Genomic DNA, 22203 nt, shown 5'->3' on the forward strand with positions numbered 1-22203 from the left:
TCAAAGCAGCACCCAGGGGGCCTCGGTCATCACGACACCAGACCAGACGCTGTTGAGGCGACGAACTCAAAGGAGCCCCTTTATGGCATCTCGCTACCTTCCGACACACTCGCGTATTGCTGATATCCCTGTTCAATTGTTGCTGTCACCGCACCAGTGTCTGCGTTCACGTTCGGATACGTTTGTACGTCAAGAGGTGACGAGATATGCGGGTTATTATAGGGTAACGTTGGAGCGTGAAGATGCTAGTTAAACGGCGATCAAGCGTGTTCTATTATTTACGTTAGCGTATGCAGGTTTAGCGCGCGAGATCTGTCTATCGATGCATTATTCGTTTAGCGAGAGCAATTATTTAAATTGGGCTTTATTGCCCGTATTTCAACGAATTCGAACCGAACACGTTACGCGAACATTTTTTAAACACGCGCTTTCGATCTAAGGAAGCGTATGCAAACGCAACATTTAATTGGAAACAAATTCCTTGGATTATTCGAAGCAAACAAACGTACACAGTCACTCCCACTCGTACTCGTTCTACAAATGAAATGTAATCTAAATTTATTCCTATTTAACTTTTGCAAGATTGTATTGTTCAAAATTCCAGGACATCGAAATTAAATTTTCTTTCCAAGTGCATTGCATAAACAGAATTACTACTTACATTAGAAAATGCTTTCGAAAATACGTTACTCACTTGGAACAGAAAATAAATGTACGTTAATATAGTTCCAACGTAAATGAAGTTGAATCTTTTTAATTAAAAAAATTATCGTTCCTTTTGTTCGCGATCGTGAATATAATTCTCAACTGCAAATACGGAGCACCGTTACGAAAATGTGTAGAGACAATTAACTGGCGAATGGAGATCGCGTATAATGAAAGGTTTGAAAGGGTTAACATGTTAATTTCAGTCACGATTATGCGAGTTTCTAATGATAGCCACATTTCCGGGATGTTCTCTCGTTATCCCTAATTTCACTTCGTTATTGCTGCCCGACTGTCTTCCAAGTACGTACAAGCAACTCCTAAATATAGCTAAAATTGAGGAACACGTGTTGCTAATGAAACTTCCTCCGCGATGGCGCCTGGAGAATTTGTCCACAGAGAGTCGCCAAATTTTCAAACTCTTCCAGTTCTTTGTAAACTGAGCTTTGAATATTTTCCTGGAAATCAGTTGTGAATGCTCGTCACGACATCTTCGAGAATTATTCAGATGGTACCAAGATCAAAACGTTTAACGAGAGTAAATAAAAATTAATTTCTATTAATATTTTGTCAAATTAGTTCTTAGCGATGCTCGCAGAAAAGTATTTCGTCGAGGTCAAGCAATTCCCAGCGAACGTACCGGTCCGTTTTATTGAAATTTCGTGAATTTTGCCCTCGAAGGCACGCAAATGAAAAAAAAGGGGGGGAAAAAACTAGAACCGACACGAAAGAGGCTCGTACGCCGAGAGAAATTTAGCAATCTGCTTCGATTCACGATTTCCACCGGTCAGAATGTAGGTCGAAACGCGGTTCCTTTCGACGATGCACTCGAAGATCAAAGGACGACTACGCCACCACTGTAATCCTTATGGAGGGAATCCGTATCGAGTCCTGAATCGACTCTCCTCGAGCAAGCACTTCTTATTCAATAATCCATTCACCCATGGTCGGTGTTCGCAAGTACCACTAGCTCGTACTTCCGTGCACTCTAATGACACTCGAGTGGATCATATTCTATTTCGCGGGGCACTCGTGAAACCAATTTAATAAGAGGTTAGAACCGGATTATAAAAGAGAAAAAAGTCCGATTTGAAATTTAGCCTCCCAATTAATAATCAGGGTTTAATTAAAACGACAGCCAAACGAGCTGAAATCGCCCTTCGTCCCATATTTTTTCGAGCGAAAAATAAACAATTTTCGTATCGAATTTATAGATATAGCGTGACTCTAGAAACTGGGACAAGCTGCTTTTACAAGCCAAGACATAAAAAGTTCACGGAGGAAGAAGTTGAATTCCCCACGCGGGATGATCTCGTGGCGACGTAATCTGTATGTTCGATCTGAGTTTTCTTATCATTCTACGTACAGGTTCAAAGTTAGCTGCTCAAATAAACGTCGAATTAAAAGAAATATATGTGTCCATGCCTGTGTGATTGTCTAAATGTTTCTGGTTAAGAATACGAGGAGCATGATTATAGAAAATTAATTTCGAGTTCTGTGGACTCTCTGTTCCGGGAATTTCCACACCCTTTCGTATCTCATTGTGTCGCATTCCTCTTCGTGCGTCGCCCAAATTACACGTCTAAGCCAAACTAGTGTGAAATTTAATGGATTTAGATCGACGCCCGAGACGCGAATCCATCGTCATCCTTCGTGACTAAATGCACACGCGTAATTAACGAGCTAGCAATTAACTCTGCCGACGTTTCGATTGACCTGTAACCACAGTTACATTCTGGAGGTTCGCGTATACACGCAACCACCAATTGCATGCTCGGATTGCGTACAGAGGCAGTTCACTCGTGGAAGAAGCAGACACTGCAAGGAACTCTGGTGGTTCTATTTGGTCCGTGACCATTCCATTCCATTGTATTGCAACCATTATACAGATGCTAGCAAACACGACAAAACCACTCATGTTTTCTATCGAAAGCAAACGCTGCACGTGGAATAAAAATATTAATCTTCTATTAATATCCACTGCAAATTTGTTCGATTCAGAACGTTCTCAAAAATTATTACGAATCTTAATCGTAGTAACAATTCTTAGACTTCCTGCCATAGAACTGATAAGAAAAGAATTCAAAATATAATGAAAATTGTAGCATCAAAACTCGGTAATCGTTGCAACTCAAAAATCTGTTCAAATTGAAAGTTTCGGAAGAACTAACAGTGGAAAACGTGAGTTATGACACCTTGTTTCGTCCACGCGAGAGTGCAATGTAACATATTTTTTTAACCGCAAGAAAATCTTTTTTCCCCGTTGGGGAAAAGAAAACTAAGACCCGGAGAAGCTAAAAGCAAGAGTAGAGACCGCCAGGGACCGGATATCCGGCAACCCGTCTGTCTCGTGCAGCTTAAAACTTTTATACTGTCTCCTGCACGTTATTGCATTAACGCAGACGCACGTTGAGCAAGCAAACATACATTGCGCAAAACACAAACTCTGGCTACGAGATAACGCGACCGTGATCTCGCAAATCATACGATTAAACGACCAGTTGAAAACTTGGCGTCCATTAAATTGAATCTAAATATAAACTAATAGCAAAATATCAATCGATCAAATGTAGTTAACAGGACGAATTATAAAATTGAACAACGAATTGAACTTATTTTAAAAATTTCCAAGTTTTGGATCTTTAATATTATCGCGAGAACGTTTACGTTTGTTGGACCGTTCGTACACGAATTTTTTAAGTGATGCGTGTGCGTGCTTGGTCAGACGACGCGTTGGATTTCTCAAGCGTTTCCCCTTGCGCCACGCCTTTCCATTATTAATTCTGAAGCTCGTCCTTGGATTTCACGGATTTACGAGAATCATGTGTGCACGAGAGCACTTTTGGAACAGTCACGGATTGTAGCGTTAGTGTATTAAGTCCCAGAGTGTCTTTTTAGTGTCACGAAACTCGACGATTAACAGGGAAGAATGAAATGAAAATTTGTGGTTTGCACCAAGCGTCGGAGGTGCAGCTGTTTTTTTAAAATTAAAACGATCTTTTAAAAGCGTACGAACAATGTATCCTTTTAACTTCTAAGACCTGCATGCTTTTTAAACGTACTTAAGTACACACGTGGAATTACGTTCGTGTTAATCCCTAAAACATTTATTCTCGTTCTTTAATACCACGGCTGCTTCTTGAAAAAAGTACGCGTTTCATGCGAGTAATCGTAACTTTCCCGTTGCCGTGGAATTTTCAATTTCCTGCTTAATTACTGGGGAAGTTTACCGAAAAATTGCGCCAGCAATTACGAATCCGAGCAACTTCAAAATTCATAATGCGTTCGAAATTAATCACCTACTGTTTTCCATCAACAGTGTATCGCGCAGGGGAAACAGAACCCCTACAATTTTCACGTAAATTACAGACTTGGCGCTGAGCGCTAAACGCGGCCATTTCTAGAAAGAATTCACCGCCGAGGGCATATAATTTCGAGTGGAAGCCGTTTCGCTCATTACGCCTTCGCATTGTTCATTCCTGGGCACAATTAAAGCGAACCATCCGATGAAGGGGGGATAAAAAATAGGTGAAACTACTTATAAACGCTGTTCTCAACGTTTCGGCAGAAAATTCAAAATAAAACAGCAGAAAAGCTAGGGGGGAGAGGGAGGGGGGGGGGGCGAAACAAAGGAATATAATTTGCTAATTCCATTAAAAGCACGATCGACGAGCTTGCTCGCGTCTGTGGTGAACGCAAAAACCGGTCCCAGTATTTCTGCGTCTTCCTGATGTTTGAGGAAGAGCAGCGTGGGATGCAAGTATGAAAATTAAATTAGCCTTTATCCCGAGAAGAGAGGCCATGGTAAATTAATCGCTACAAAGCCTTTGATAAGAACTTGCTTGCTGGAGAACACAGTGTTCTTGGTAGCCCTTCGAAACCATAGTTCCGAGGTAAAAACTTGGACTCTTTATATACTGTGCTAAAAACCTCTTTTTTAGTTGGAGATTTTAGAAACTGACGTAAATTGACGAATTTCCGAAATTTTGTTAATTCTTTCGGCGAGGAGTCGGCTTTAATCGAATATAAAATAAAATAATCACGGTCACCATCGTTAGGATGCTTGGAATTTTATTATAAAGCTCTTGCTTTGTTTATAAATTGCACTGAAAAGACTTCGTGTCATCCCCGGTAATACCTGGTTTGAGGAAGTTTGTTCATCCTTATATTAACAGACTTCTGACGAGTCTACTGTTGTCATATTTGACGTTGTACTCCTAATCACCTGTTATGCTTGTCATAACGAACGTTCCCCTTATCTTACACTTTACCTACCCTACTAATACAACCAACAACTAATTATTATAATTAGTCCCCGTATTATTATCCTGTCTTATCGATTGTCGTCTTTGTCACGATGCTTTGGCTGACACAAGACATATCTAACGAACCACAACTTTTGACGAGCTTTGATACAGTAACAATTTCCATTTAACTAAATAGAATTGTAATTTAGGTTTTAACAATGTTAATTTCTATATTTCGTTGTAACAATTTCTTGATTGTGGCCCTAAAGTATTAGGCGGATATGTAAAATCTGACCTTGTCTAGTTTTACAAACGTATTCAATTGAAACAAATTGTCTGTAGTGGTAGGACTGCATTTTGCATTATTTTACTTTGCATTCTCTGGCTTCTGTGAGCCCTTTCTGCTACACAGTACATAGTATGTTTGCTAGACTAGTTCACAGTGTCGCTCAACTGTTTCAATGTTTGTTTCCGACTGTTTGACTCCGATTGACGTGGGTTCTCAGCGAGTCCATGTCTTCTTCGCTGAACTTTAAATTTCCTGATTAATATATTTTATAATAGATAGTAGTCGTTCATGATTTTTAAATTGTTACAATGCTCAGCAGACAATATCGATAATTCAGTAATATTAATACCTCATAAATCACGTCCAGAGAACTACGACATTAGAATTTAACACTGAACCTACCGCGACCGGTCAAATGACCGTTTTTAAAATTTCGTTTAGTATTTCTAACACACAATATTATTTTAGCGTGCAATGGAATTTTTTCAATATTCACTTCTATTCTTATTGTTTGTTTTCTGAGAAAAATATGTAGTCTTGCCTACTACCGGTCAATCTGACCGGTTGAATGATTTATATTTTTCTGTAAAAAACTGGAAAAAATTTGGTACCAAATTCTGGTTAGCTTCCGATGTAAATAGGAAATACATGTATAGCAAAGACGAAATGAAAGAATTTACAGTTTTTACTGCCTTAGAACAGCCTAACAATGCGTATGAAAAATAGTTAAACTTTAGACGCGTGCAGTTCCGACACTACTAGAGTTTTGTTAATAATTGAGCCGTCATTGGCAGCGGCAAACCTTCCTCTTTAAAGTGGTTTTTGGTTTTTGTCGATCGGACTTTTCGTTTTCGAGATATCGTAATTTATGTAAAAGGTAATTTTTAAAATTTCGCTGTCTCTCGCTTCCCGTCTTATAAAAATAGTTAAACTTTAGACGCGTGCAGTTCCGAAACTACTAAAGTTTTGTTAATAATTGAGCCGTCATTGGCAGCGGCAAACCTTCCTCTTTAAAGTGGTTTTTGGTTTTTGTCGATCGGACTTTTCGTTTTCGAGATATCGTAATTTATGTAAAAGGTAATTTTTAAAATTTCGCTGTCTCTCGCTTCCCGTCTTAGAAAGGCCTACTAACGCGTATTAAAGATCATAAAACTTTAGACGCGTGCAGTTCCGAAACTACTAGTGTTTTCTCCATTATTAAGCCATTGTTAGCGGCGGCAAAGCTTCCTCTTTAAAATGGTTTTTGGTTTTTGTCGATCGGACTTTTCGTTTTCGAGATATCGCAATTTATGTAAAAGGTAATTTTTTCAATTCGACTATCTCTGTCTTCGTCTAGCGGAGTCGGACCTCCTTGTCGCACGTGCGTGGTGCTGACCTACCCCGCGTACGTGACTGTCGCGACCGAGTCTCGGCGTAGTATTTCCAAGAATTTACTACGCGCTACTATCTACGCGCGCGAGATGAATGAACTCACGCGAGCGCAACAACGAAACGTAAACAAACCCTATCTCCGAAACTAGCCATCGCATCGACTTGAAACTAAAATCGCTATATCTCCGGAACTAATAAAGCTATCGACTCGTACAAACGCTCATTTTAAAGGGCTCTTCACCCCCTATCGAATGAATATAAAATCTACTATAATTTATTTTGTTTTCTATGTTTATTTTGAAATTTACTTCGACGCTACATACCCAAAGAAGTTTCAGCAACTTCTATTGATTATATGACTGGTGTGCGATACAACTGGATTACAAAATTATTTATTTAATTGAAAATGAATTTAAATACAGGATGTTTGCGTGATTACTAGCCAGCACTTTTTCTTAAATAGTTGTTCCCTCTAGAACTAACTCTATCCGATGAAAATTAAATAAATTTTTAACATAAAAGAGAAGGATATCTTACGAATAAACATCAAAACGCAACTTTCTATACATATAATGGAAAAATTGGAAGTACGTTGCCTCGTAAAAGAGAAAAAGAAAGAATGGTCATTTGACCGGTCATGTGCCGGTAGGTTTAGTGTAAAACGATATAAATAATTTATTTCCGACGCGATCGAACGTACGCTACGTTTCTCTTCTGCTTGAACAACAAAACAGGCATTATTTTCCTTCCCAATCCGAAGTAATTCGGTTACGGTCGGCGGTTCACATATTGCCCATTAAAAATCAAGGGTCCAGTAAACATCCGCATTATTCCGACCGTTCCGTTTTCAGCTCCAACTCGAAGTTCCCGGCTAAATAAATTCAAATACGTTCACCATGACCGAATGAGCCGCACGAAATGAATTCGCAAACTATCTCCAAGCTGTACCGTGCACCGATTAATTCCAACGATTCCCGATTTTCTAAGGGCAATGGCTTCGGAGCAACGATTAAAAGTTTAGCGCTTTGGAAAGCGAGGCCGGTTGTCTTTACATAACGTTGTCAAGAATTACGCGGGGACGTAAATTTGATACAAAACAACTTTCCTGGCAGAAAAGTTGTTTGCTCGAGGAACGTCTGCTTGAAAACATACCTCCAAAGACGGACACCTTTGCCAGGAAAGTATAACAAACAAAGTCCTGACACTCTGTTCAAGAGTTTTAAAGTCGTACGTACTTTATAATTTCTTACAATTTCGTACGATGTAATAACAAAATGATTTTCCTATAGAGCAGTCCTTCGTGCAATATATACTTTTCATTATATCAATCACTTTACAAATTCTTTTCGTTAAAAGTAAATCCAAATGCTTCGTCGCTTCTAAAAATGTTTTCAACCTGCGTGAAATTGAACTCCAAATAAACATCATGAAGGCAAAATACAAAAAATTTTACTTAGTTTGCACTAGTAGCTGATTTTTAAATTCACTGGTTACGAGTGATTCGGTGTCAATGATTCAGACGAGAAGAAGATAGTAGCGAGGATGGCTTCGCGTCTTCTAGACGCAGAGGAAATTCGGTCATCGAGCGAGGGAATACTGTACCGAGTGTTTTTAACGAGAACAAAGCGTCAATTATCGAGGAAGATGGACGTACCTTGTGCTTGGTGCGATGGCGGTGGTAGTGGTTGGGCCTGGGGTGCTCGACGACGACGTGTTCGGAGGTGGTGGGTCCGAGGGTGGGGGTGTTCACTCTGGACGGTCGCGATTGATGACGAGCAGTCTGTGGCGGTTGCTGTTGAGTCCTTCTCGGCGACTGTTGTTGCTGCTCCTTCCGTGCCTCGTGGCATCGGCACACCGCTGATCCTCCGCCACCCCCGGCCCCGCCCCCGCCACCCCCTCCGAAGGAGCCACCGCCGCTTAAAGCTGCCGCAGTCAGCTTGCTGGCGTAATAATACATCGCGCACATTTATCCGGCGAGAGCTTAACACCACGGCCCGCGCGCCACCTCACTGCTGTCATCACTGACGTTAGCGATGACGGTCGACCGTCCTTAGCGCGTTGCTTCGAGGGACCGACTGCGGCGAAGCGTCTTCGAGCGGATGAACAAGCCCCGCGTAACGACTCACTGAACGATCAAGGTGAATCTCATCGCTCGCGGTCGACTTTGTTTGCACCGAGGTTCGCTCGTCGCGTCGCTGACTCGGCTCACGGCAGAATGTTTGTCGAGATGGTGTTTATGCTCGTCCCTCTAACGCTCTATCCTTCTCTATCCACGATCCCCGTCCAACGAAACTCGTTCGAAGTATTTGTTTACGGGGGAGTTCCTTAACCACGGCTAGAGTTCTTTATGGAGCACTTGGGCGAGGCTTTTGACGATTATTGCACGTAGAAAGACACTTGGATGAAACTGTTCGGATTAATTAGATTCGTGGAGAGTTGTACGCTGAACAAGGCACGGTTTTGTCGGATTGTTTGAAGTAATTGAGCTTCTTGTTTTGTGGACGTCGTCCGGAGGAATCTGTTGATGGACGCCGAACTTGGTCCCGACTTCGAGATTCGCGTAGTAATGGCAAAAATATTTTTGACGCGGTTACAAATGTTATTTTTAACCTTCGAGAACTTGAGAGTGCAAGATATTTTGAATTCGCGACTCTTAAAATTTTATAAACTCGCCAACACGGTGCTAATATAAAATTGGAACAGCGACGATATCGCGGGAGAAGCATTGAACAATGAAAAAACGTCACTGGAGGCAACGAAAATGGCCAGAAACATCGGAATATCAATACTATCAGAACCATAAACGAAAACAGTGCATCCCGTGGAAGCCCCGAAGTGGAATCACGATATTTTCGCGTTGTGACAAGTCATTGTTTGGTGTTACAAAAACGGATAAAAAAACAAGCGAAAATGGACACAAAACGAAGTTACGGTACGCTTTGTTCCGTCGTCTATTCTTGGTTCCAATTTTCAACGGAACATTGTTTCGCGTTCGATTGGTTAGTAGGTCGATTTCATACGTAACTGCATAGTAAATGTGCAAAATGCAGCATTGAATGCGGAGAGGAGCGACAGGAGCTCCATTCATGCCTTCGACAAACTGTACACGCGGTTATCGGTGCAGATAACACGATTGGACATTATTCACGGGAACTTTAATTCCCGGATACAATTTGAACGGTTTTCAAAACATATGAGAACGCGTTGGCGGCATTGTTATTCTGACTTCAAAGACCATAAACTGACGTATGAATTAGTTTGCATAACCAACATCGCGCTGACGCGAACACTTCGTTAATCCATAGCTCGTACTGTGCACATTTTCGACGCCCGCGCTAGCTCCCTGAGGTCTCGACGGGCGAATACGTTTACACAGATACAATCATACGTGCGTGCGTATAACTATTAACGAGTTTCATACGCAGGCATGAAATTCAATACGTCGCACAAAAAAGAAAATAATTTTACACTCTGACATTTTTTTCGAATTTTCTTTCACCGCAAGAAGGAAATACAAATGAAACAGCTTAAAAATATTTTGGATCGACTTTGGAATAATAAAGCCCTTTCTTTCTTCATCGTCGCGATAGATTTTCACGAGCAGAGCAAGCACCGTCGAGTATAAAAGTAGACGACTGATCGATGAAACTCGCGCACGGTAATTCGTTCAACGCTGAGAAATTCGTTACATAATTACACGTTGGTTGTTTCCGAACAACTTCGTTCCGCAGACCCAGAACCCCCGCAACCAGCAACAACGCTAAGCACTTCATCGACTGTTCCGTGATCAACGTACACGCCTCCGGGGCAAGCATTTTCCTCGAGAAACTCGTTCGAATGGGCAGACAGAGCGACAATAAAAGTAGTAACAGTTCGCCGAGGCGGTTCTACGATCGTCGATATCGATCGTGGCAAAAAAGGAACATTGTTTATGACGAACGTCCACTGCATGCGCGGCTCCTCTATTTACAAAGCACGTATCGAGCACCGGGGCGTACGCGGCGTAGTTCACTGTTAAAATCACCGTAAATCTTCTTCTCCATAAAAGTCGAATGAATTGCGAGCGTACAAAACGGAGGGCATTAAAACGTCGCTGGAAATTCAAGCGACCGTCTATGATTCGCGTCGCGTAAATATTGCAAGAGACGCGGCCCGAACGTACAAAAATACGATCGGCCCGAAGGTGTTCGGGGACACGACGAATAGTTTCACGCACGGAAATGAACGCTGTTGTCGCATGGTCACCTCGCGGATAGTCGCTCGACATCGCGAAACGCTTCTTCACTGTGGGAAACTATCGGTCGTTTTACAGTCATTCTATGTATATCGCAAGTAACGATAAAACTATACGATGTCGTTTGTTTCGAAGCTGAGACCGAAAACTTCAACGACGTTGAGTATGTCGAAATCGATGGTAAGCGCGCTTTTGAAAATCTGATCTGTTTTAGTGGAAGTAATCGAGCAGATGGCCAAAAATGGGTTACAATTTTTATTTGGTTCTTCGTCATAGCAGAAATGAATTTCTTCATTATTTTTGGCATTAAAATGTTGGGAATTTTCTTCTATTTATTGGTAGTGCACATCCCCTGCACATTTATCGTGCCAATGAATGCTCGTTGCTCGTAAAGGAATGGCGAGTGAAGAGGATAAGTTTCGCATGGGATGAGCGACCTTCGAATGGAGTTAGTCAGTTCGTTACTTCAGAAAGACAGAGTTTTTAAAACCAGTCTCTTGTATAAGGTTCCACGATTTTTAATGTAATTATGTATATATAGGTTACTACGATTAATATCTTTTTAATGAGATCTGTATCAAATTGTTTGTGCCCCGAAGAAAGCAACACTGTCTAATATCATATTGTTTATATACGCTTAATGATCGAAGAACTTATGTTCTTACACAACATTCGTAATTATCAGATTGCGTGTCTACGAGTCTTGAGTCGGATCAAATGGACCCCTAAAACCCTACGAAGGTTCACTCTCTTCAAACTAAAACTATCAGAAGATACAGTCTTTATTTTCTTAGATTTCTTTGAGATTATGATATCATAGAATATTGTTTGTAAACATAAGATTTATGATTCAGAAACTAAGGAATGTAGATTCATCCACTGTAGTGTGAACGTGTATGTATAAATAATCCTGTACGAACGATTTTGGCTTTCTCTGATGAAAGTAGTGTTGTATGGTGCAAGCACTAAAAATTTTTCACGCAGAGTTGCAAGTAAAACGTATTTTAGGTTTATCAGAAGTTTATATGTAAACTTGGGGTATCGATGCAACGAAGCGGCATCGTTAGTTAGCCTTGAGAGGATACAAGGGTAGACCAACCCTCTCAGAGTGAATTTGAGGGCTCATCGAATTATCGAGAGGTTACTATTAATTACCATCGAATTAGCAGAGAACGCTTTTCCTTTTAGATAACAACGTATATGCTGTTGGAAATATTTCTCGTATTTTCAAACTGCATTAAAAATCAGACAAGGATATGTTCAAGTAATAAATGATGGATAAAAACAGTGTAGAGTAATTTGATTTTTTATAGGGAATTATATACGATTTTCTGTCTTTTAATGGTTGTTTATAAAAATTTTGTTTTTCTTGAAACGAAAAGTGAACGGTATTGCGAATATGGAAATTTTTGAATTACCATTGTCTGGCAATCCGGGCTCATCTCGGTGCCAATTATAAGTAATTCTATCAGATCAGGATCCAGTTGGACCGCATAATAAGTCAATGAATAAATTATATCGTTATGGAGACGTCGCTGGTATTTCCATGAATGACAAACCATGACGGAATGATGTAACAACGCCGTCCCAAAGGATACAGAAGTGTAGTCCATAATATCTTTCAACGTGTCAATCCCACACGAGGGATATTAATCATGAGTTATTACTTACGTGAGAACGTTCCCGGTTCCAGCAACTGATCGCGATATTAATTAATTATTCGATTACCTTGCGGAGATAGGACACTATGAGGCGAATTTGTGTGAATTATTGTCAGATCGCGGTACGCGGTGAATAATATAAATTGAAGCTTGACGTTAATCGTATTAATTGTTGAACGATATATACGCACGCGCATAGAAATTACGGAATACATGATTTGATTATAATAAACTTTAACGAACAATCGTTGTTTTCGAGGATTATTTGGCATTAGCTACATGTTATTCAATTGCACGGGGTATAATGTAACTGCGTGTAACCGTTAACGTATGTTTATATCAACGAAATAGATTTACTTCATATTCATGCTCTGTAATGGTGATTCACTGTAAATGAAAAGAAACTTATTTCTTGTGAATCTTCGACTTTTTTTGTATACAGGGTGTTCGATCACCCCTCGGAAAAATTTTAATAGAGGATTCTAGAGGTCAAAATAAGACGAAAATGAAGAATACCAATTTGTTGATGGAGGCTTCGTCAAAAAGTTATTAACAATTAAATTCAAAAATTTCGAATCGTTCTGGAAAAATTATTTTCGGTTGCGGGGGTCAATTACAATTATTTTTGGTGAATACACATACTTCCGAAATCCTACCCACTTTCGAGAAAAAAATTCGAGTAAGTGCTGAAAGTTTTGGGTGGAAAAAAAGACTTTCGAATCGTCTTGGAAAAATTATTTTTAGTTGCAGGGGTCAATTGCAAGCATTTTTGGTCAATAGACATACCCCCGAAATCCTACTCAGTTTCAAGAAAAAAATTTCTTACCGAAAATTTCATGTCTGACCATAGCGTTGATATGTTTCACTGAAATTTCATGCGAATCTTTAAAACGTCATAACTTCTGAACGGATTGGACGATTTTAATGTTTAAAAAAGCAAACTACGCATATTTTGGTGGAGAATATGTACAAATCGCAAAAATATTTGAAAAGTTGGTCCTTGACCCCGCAAAATGAGAAAAACCACATAAAAATGGTCCAATTTTCAAACAACCATAACTTCTACAATAGTGAATATATTTCAATGAAACTTTTTTCTGAAGTAGAGCTGATGGGTACCTACAAAAAAGTATTAGACAACTTTTCTGTAGGTCGTCAAACAAAATTACTAAGAATGAAAAAGTAATTTTTAAGAAAAATCGACAAGAGGGGTGCCTAAATTTTTCGGCGAAATTGAAAAGTTCCAAATCGTTTTAGAAAAATTATTTTCGGTTACAGGGGTCAATTACAATCATTTTTGGTCATTATATATACCCCCCAAAATCCTACCCACTTTCGAGAAAAAAATTCGATTAATGTCTAAATTTTTCGACGAAAAAAAAAAATTTCAAATTGTTCTGAAAAAATTATTTTCGGTTGCGGGGGTCAATTACAATTATTTTTGGTGAATAGACATACTCCCGAAATCTTGCGCATTTTCGAGAAAAAAATTCAGTACAGTCAGAACTTTAAACGTTAATAACTATTTATTGAAGCTTTCATCAACAAATTGGTATTCTTGATTTTCGTCTTATTTTGGCCTCTAGAATGGAACTGTGAGGTCAAATACTGGGACACTGGTAAAAATATTAATCTATCTCAATCTGAAAAAGAATACGGTTAATACTTAAATCTTCTAATTAGAAATCCAAGTTGAGAATTGAGAACAGAACTTGCAATCTCGTTTAGAGGTTACCAGAAAATAGCTAGAATATCTAGACGATACGTTTCCATGGGACACGAACGATAACATCGTTGAACGTATCATCGTCAAAGGGGTAATTCTCGTTTCAGCAGGTGTTAGACAATCACGAGGAACGTCGCCATTCTCCCAAGGGATCCGTCGCTTACCAAAGCATTACAAGGTAATGCTGATATGTTATCGGGCGTCACGATTGTCCGATATCGTATCTACACGTTCATTAGACTGTGTCAAACTATTTAAACGAGATTAAGTTCCGAAACAGTATGTACACGAATCTGAAATTCGTCGTGACATTACTCTAGAAATTTCATAGGATCGACTAAATGCTAATAACTTTAGTTTCATATACAGTAATCTCCGGTTATACGAATCAATTTTTCTCCCCCCGGATAGATGAAACTCGTTACATTTCTCCGAACCGATTCGAAGGCTTTAAATGCTCAATATTCGCCAGAATAATCAAACATTCACCGTAGCGAGCAGTTGCACACGATCGAGCTATCCATCAGTTACGCGCAACCGTGATACGAGGCAAGTTACACTTTCCTGCAGACCTCGAAACTTGATCACTGTAGAACGCCAGGGCGTGGAACGCGCAATAATGGACGTTTTCCCTAAGGGCGCAGCAAATCGGTCAATGATGATTGACAATATCCCTTCGCGGACGTCCAGGAGGCGCATAGCCCAGGCGGAACAGAGTTTATCGGTAAATCTCGAACACAGCATCAATTAATTATCGAAACAGTGACTGCGCGGTAATAATTATCCATTCGGTCGCCCCCATATCCGTATTTATGGTGGCGCGTGCACCGAATGCTCCGGCCATTTGTGGCCGGCCAATCACAAATATGCCGGCCGACTGGACGCTCAATTTTCCTAATTAGCGCGACACGTCGAAAACTCGCGTAACGAGGGCACCGGTGGGCCACCCCGTCTGGAAGAGGGCGGTTTTGCGTGGCTCGTGTTTATAACTCAAGGACGCGAAGCTCGTCCAACGGCGTAGAAATAATTCTCTGTGCATTGTGTTCCAAATTCTCGATCGATACTCGCGAGCGAAACCGGTGGAAGTAATTAGGAGCGTCACACGCAGAACAGATTCCCTCCCCCCGAAACGTGGCCAAAATTCAAACAATCGACTTACGGACCGAAATTTTTTCGTTTCTGCGCAAAAACCATCGAAAAATTGTCAATATTCAAAAATCGTTTTTACCAGAGCGCCGAAGCTGGGCAAAAGAATTTCCGACCAGTTTTTTCTGTCGCGTCCAGGTCGCGAGACGACAATGAAAACATTATTTCGGCTTCCGAGCACGTTCCTGCGGGAAAATGGTACTTGTTACATTTTTGTGACCGTAATAAGTCGGCACAGCCAGCGGCAATCCCTTTTTCGATTCTTTCCTCGCGGCCTCTGTACAAATATTCGCCGGCTTTATTGCTAGCGTGTGCACGACTGTACACGCGGAGCAACAGATGTTACGCAAATTGCAACGTTTGTACGGTCGAACGTCCCGTATAAATATTCCGTTAATGTCCGTGCGTTTACCGTTAACGTTCCTCGATATTAAAAGTACACGTTTCGGCGACGCGTGCAATTTTCGTTCCCGGGAACGAATGAAAGTGCCGGGGATACTTTTATGTTTGCGCTACGTCTGCAGTTTATGGTTTAATTTTGATATGTGGACAATAATAATATGTACAGGGACTTAAATTTGAAAGATGATTCTACGCGCCAAACTAAAACGAAAATCAAGAATCAAGAATAAAATTGCAGATTATAATGTAGAGAATTCTTTGAAATTCCTATATCGGTTCACGGTAACGTATAGTTCTCTGAATTCCATTACCCAAATCGAAATAACGTTCAAAGGATTAACCATTAAGAGGGCTCGAACCGCCTGAGCACCTAATTAATTTTCTCCCAACGAAATTACTCAGACTGCGTACACGTTGGAAGGATCTCATCTCAGTGTACCGTATGGATCGCGCTGAAAATCGTCTAAGATGGTTTGCAACGTGTTCGTGGATGTTTTATGATATTTGACGATCTCGATAAAGCACCGTCGAGGGTCTCTTAAAATTGTTGAAACCGACGCGAGTTATGATGCCATAACGTCGTAAACGTTATATTCTTCGTCACTGTAGGGTTAATAAAACTATTCAGTTATTATAGAAATTTCTGCTTATAAACCTAGACCACGTACGTCAGGAGAAATAAGAAATTATTAGAAACACGTTACTTTTGAGAATTAATTTCTACTAATTATTTTGTTCCAAATAAAAGCATTTATGAATTTGTTTAATTACGAATATTCATTTACAATTTTATCAGCCACTTTAATGTTAGAAATGATACGTTTCATACATTCTGTTAACTTTGTTAAATGTTTCCAATACTCACACGATGTACCTAAAAGGCAATAAATGTTTCTATATTTATGAAAGGTCAAAGTACGAGTAAAATATTAATAGTATCTGCAAGAATCTTACGAACTTTAAACATAAGTTCTTTAAACCTTGCTCGATGAATTATGTACTTTGGAAACGACTTTAGGAACATCCGAGAAACTAGTCAAACTTACGAAGATCGCTTCAAACGCGAAGTTTCCCCGGTATTACAATCCTATTCAGCGCTGTACCATTTTGCAAAATAAATATACGTACCTAATTTGAAGGTAATATGCCCGATGGCTGTGTAAGAAGAGATTAAACATCGCCACGATCTTTAAATCTCGAAATTAGGCAGACCCTTTAATTCCAATTAAGAAATTAATTCTATCGCGCGTCACCGTAAACAGTGACATAATTTAAACGCTGGATACCTCGAGTTCCCACGGTTTAGTGCGACGCCCTTTATATTTAAACAATACCGAGTTCGCTGCTCGTTACTTCGTATTACCCGACAAATTCATTGTCGAAACGCCTGTATAGTTTCAGGCAGTGCAAATATTTTTGTTTCGTGCCGCTTTAACCGTGCCCGCGTGCCATGCTCCATCGAAGGTCCACGAACGGAAATGATTACGTCGCGCCAAACAAAGCGAAATTGCATTCCAGTCCAGAAGGGAACGACAAAATCATTAAACGTTGACGGACGGGTGCTTTAAAAATCATATTTGACTTCATCCGTGAATCGGAACCGGGTGTTCTGGTAATTATTTACTCATTCACGTTAAACTCAAAGGTGTACCAGGCATTTCACTGCCGATAGTAAATATTTCAGGAGACGATTCTATAAACAAAAATTAAACGGAACGCAAGAACGACGAAACTGATTTTCGAGCTTGTGTTTTTAGAAAAGATACGTAGGGGCAAAGGGTTGAAAACCTTTTCTACCTGTTCTAAATACAGCTTCTGGTGTGTGATAAATTTAATAATCGGCCAGTATCATTTTATATCAATGGCAATATATTCAATTAAATTTTATATTTTTGTTTTCTGAATGAAGCTACGACAATTCTACGAGTAAATTGCCGATAAAAATTGGAGCTTTTCGTGGAATATCGTTGAACAGTTTCTAATGAGGTTAATTCCCGATTCCGTTTACATGTTCTCGTTTACGAGGTGAAGCTAAACAGAAAGGGGCTCATTGAAAAAGGGTGCGAATGCGAAACGAGGATGAAACGAGCCAGCGTAGCCTGGGGTGAGACGGGAAATGGGGTGGTTATGGGGAGGCGAGAGTGGAAACAGAAGTGGGAAAATAGGCTGTGCGATGGGGACTGGAACACTGTGTTACGCCGTACAACGGTTCGGTATTTTGACGCGGGACAAAAATGGCATAACACGATTCTTTCGTACGAGAAAAAAATTTAACGCTTTTTCGGCTCTCCATTTTTCCGTACAACTTTCATTGTATTCTGTCCAATGAAAGACGAAACGTGACAATGAGACGTTACCTATGTAAACTCGAATTATTTTATCATTCAAAATTTGTCTCGTTGCTTACAACTCGAGCAAACATAATAAAAATGTACGCAGAATTTCCCTTTGGGTATATTGAAAATAATTAAAAAATTTTTTAAATAAATTTATTAATAGAACTGTCGATTATAATCCACATTGACGATATCGTTTCTTCGAATACAATTTCTTGACAAAGATTTTCCATTTAAACGAGAATGCACGCTGCTAATGGATTTGATGCTCCAGCATTATATCGCGAACGTACGCGTCTGTTAATTAATTTAACCCTCGCAGAGGGTTGTCTCTGACATAGCTGTTCTTTGATGTCCCTGCAGTTGCTTTAAGCCGGAAGCGTTTTCATCCCGATTGCGCGGAATTTTTTACTCGATTTGCGATGAAAAACCACGAAGCTAGACGACCCGAGCGAACAATGAAAAACGAAGGTTTTCGCGAAATGAATTATTCAGTCTTCGCAGGAAGTACTGTACTTTCTGTAGTAATATACAGACTGTCCTTCCCAACTTTATCACTCGAAACATTTCCCCTGCTATCGCCGCTTCAAAAAATATTTTCCACGAAAGTTGCACGCTTCCGCCAAGGGCATTGTGCGATAAAAATATTTTCATTCTAAGCGGATGTGTCGGGGAGAAACGAAAGTTTTCTTATTACTCCTTTACAAGGTACACTATATTATTTAAAAACGGCCTCGACAGCCTATTCGTACACTTCTCTGTATGAAATTTCCTTACTCTACATTATTAGTTCTACCTTGAACTGCTAACAAAATATATAACATTACGATAAACGAAAAATAATTTGATTTATGTACGATTAAAAGTATACGCTGCATTAAATAAAATTACGAACGTGGTCTATGAAAGACGGTTTTCGAACAGAATGATGGCAGTGAACGTGTTAACATCCGCGTTTCGAATGAAAATATTTTCATCGTACAGCGTCGATCGTAAAAGTATATAACTTCTACAGGAAATATGCTTTGCGAACGCTGAAAATAGAGGAAATATTTCGCGTGATAAAGTTAGATGGGACACTATATATTCTATAACGTGTTAATGTCGAGTATATTGAGATAAAAGAGTTATTGTTCTGATAATACGAAAACTATGACGAGACTGTATTGTACGACGCGTTAATGCCGAGTACGTTCAGACGAATGAGTTATTGCACCAGTAATACGAAAACTATGAAACTGTTATAAAACAGAGTAAACTTTAGAAGGAAACAACTGCATGCAGTTAATTGCAGGAAAAAGTATTCGTCTATATTTCGCAAACGTTTCAAAAATATTTAAAAATATCAAGTTCAAATAATAAATAATAAAGTTCCTTTCTATTTTCTCCGATGAAACTTATTAAAATTTCGGAAAGTATTATATTCGCGACGTATTTGTCTTTGGTACGTTTTAGTTCCATCCCTTTTGCTAAACCTCTGGTAGCGCCGCAGGACGACAGAGGAAATAAAATGGTTTTGAAGCAGCAGGTGTCGTCAGACCTTCGAGCAGTGTAATATGTGATACGTGTTCCCATGTACGAAATTCTAGGAAGCCTTTGACTCGCTCCAACCTTTTTCACGTATCCCCACGAGCATGCAATTTAAACGAGGCATAGTTAAAATCACGTCGTACTAAATTGGATTGTCTAACGTTAACAGGCAACGTTGGAAAATTATTTATATCTCACGAGTTCTAAAACTGTTAGACGATGGAACCACCTGTCTATCGAAATGAAATTTTTTTATCGAGTATCGAACGGTCCGTGCAAGGCACAGGGAACGAAATGCCCAAAATAGGGCAGCGAAGTCGACTACGGCGATCGTTCGTAGGGTCGAACGAGGGTTAAACAGACGCCAATCGAGAACTCGAGCCGCTGGAAATCCAGGAAACGTATACCGCCCGGGGTCGCTAATGAGGTTAATCCGCGATTCCGTTTACATTTTCTCGTTCACGAGGCACGAAACGAAGCCAGGCGGCTCGTTGAAAAAAAAAAAAAAAAAAGGAAGGAAACCGTCCACGTAAAGCGGGCACGGGTGAGACGGATGTAAAGCAGAACGGGAGGAACGGGAGGGGGTTCGCGAAAAATTACGGACGACCCGCGATGGGAATAAGAGCAGTGTGTTACCCTGTACACCGTTTAGAGTGCGCTGCACTCAGATACACCCTCTCCAGGCATCCTCCTACTCGCGCCCTTTCAGCATCTCGTTCCCGCCACTCGTCGCGACCCAAATGAAACTTCGTCCCTGCCTCGATCGGCCGATTCGCGCACCTGCCTGCCAAAGGTCGCTTTTCCATTCTCTCTACTGCACCTATTCTCCTTTTTTTTTTTTTCTATTTCCATCCACGTCGTGGTGATTACTATGCGACTGTTCCATCCCCTCCTCTACGAGACTTCCGTATTTGTACCGCCTCAAATATTTAACGTCGACGCGACAACGACGATTTGATTCAGTTCGAGCACTTATCAGGGGGCAGTTTTTTGTTTACAAATGATACGAAGAGTCTCCGTCGCCTCTATTCGCGGTGTTGGAAATGCAAAAGGCACTCTGGAGAACTTCCATTACTTTTAAAGTGATTATAAAGAGTGCATGGAAAAACTAGCGGATGAATATTCGAATAACAAGATCGCGAGTGGTAATTAATTCTGACACGGTACCCTATATGTTGTTAATACAACGAATTTCTCGATGCTCATACGTTCGATTCGGGCTGATTAAGTCAATACGTAAATGTTTAAACAGCGATCCGCGTGTATTTTTTATACGAGCGGAGTTTTAATATCGTCCGGTTAAAACGGTGAAATTGACGCTGATCGATCAGGATCCGCTGTTTGCCTTCGTTCGCGAATTTTCGTTTCCCCTCTCGTCGCCTTATTTAACGAAATTATTTTGGAGACAGGGGGGAAAAAAAGAAAATTTGACCAAAACATTCATTTCATAGATTTTCATTATCGTGACCCCGATAATAATTTCAAGCAGCGTAAGTACATGGATCTTCAAAGGTTCGCGGAGAACGAAGATAGCGTTACACTTATCGCTAATTACAATTTCGCTTCATTTTATCAAATCTGATTCGCTAGCACTCGAGATTCGCTACGTCGGCTGGAGGATAGAGAAGAGGAAAAGAGAATTGGCAGAAGAGCACGTTGTGCAGCGATTTCCGATTATTGGATAAGACAGAGGAAAAATCTTGCCGGGGCTTCAGAGATAACGCTGGGAGAACCTCCAGTTCAGACATTAAAGGAAAAGGTGCCAAGAACAAACAGAGGTCGGTTGTCTCAGTTAATATTGAAGTTTCGTGCCCCACCTCGTGCTTCGCTCTTGTAACTTAGTCCCTCCGTCGACTACGCGGTGCAGTCTTCCAGCCTTGCTTTCGACGTACAAAATATAAATCGTTGTCGCGAAAAGTTCCCGGGCGTTTACTAGAAAAATTTTCATATTTATGGCTGCAAACGTGGAACGAAAGCGGCGAGGTGAAATGAAAAGTGTTCAAACGTTATCCAGTTTTCTATAAATTACTATTTACATTCGAAGAAAGTTTCCTTTCTGGTTATTGCAACGATAAAATCTGAACGTCGATCGCAATGAATGGCAATTGATTCGCGATTCCATGTAATCTTCTCGAGGAGAAGCGTTACTCTTTACAAAATTTGCGCGTCCCGTTTGGAAAGATGCTTCATCAGCCAATGGCGGATCGTATCCGCGAGGCAGGAAATGAATGGCACTCGAGCGCTGCATCAAGCAAACTCGCAAGGCGATAAACAAGCTTCCGCAATAGACAGGATTACGGATAAGAGCAGAACGCTGCGAACGTAATGACCGCAAAATTGCGAAACCAAGCAGCCATCGCGAACATGGTCGAACCTTAACGAGCTGCTTGAACAGATTCCATATTGTGCTACGTCCCTCGAACTCGCAGTTATCTGCCTTCGTTCGACAGGGGGGAAAAATATCTGCTCTCTGGGCATTCGATCCTCGTTCTAAACGCAAAGAGTCTTTGTTGAAAGCACCCTGACTAGGTTGAGAAGTTACAGATTTGTATTTTA

General features: G+C 40.4%; 1 protein-coding gene and 1 long non-coding RNA gene across 3 annotated transcripts in view; both read right to left on the reverse strand.

Moving 5' to 3' along the window:
* Positions 1-22203, reverse strand: part of LOC143345783 (uncharacterized) — a 455578-nt gene that overhangs the window by 144284 nt on the left and 289091 nt on the right. The window lies entirely within an intron of this gene.
* The window catches only part of LOC143345787 (uncharacterized), a 45185-nt gene continuing 31510 nt past the window's right edge, over positions 8529-22203 (reverse strand). The window contains exons 2-3 of the long non-coding RNA XR_013080314.1: positions 8901-9130; positions 8529-8851 (exon numbers count right to left, since the gene is read on the reverse strand). This is a non-coding gene — a long non-coding RNA (uncharacterized LOC143345787). The remainder of the gene's footprint in view (positions 8852-8900; positions 9131-22203) is intronic.

This window comes from Colletes latitarsis, chromosome 9 (assembly GCF_051014445.1).
Source record: "Colletes latitarsis isolate SP2378_abdomen chromosome 9, iyColLati1, whole genome shotgun sequence".
In the NCBI taxonomy this organism is placed as follows: Eukaryota; Metazoa; Arthropoda; class Insecta; order Hymenoptera; family Colletidae; genus Colletes; species Colletes latitarsis.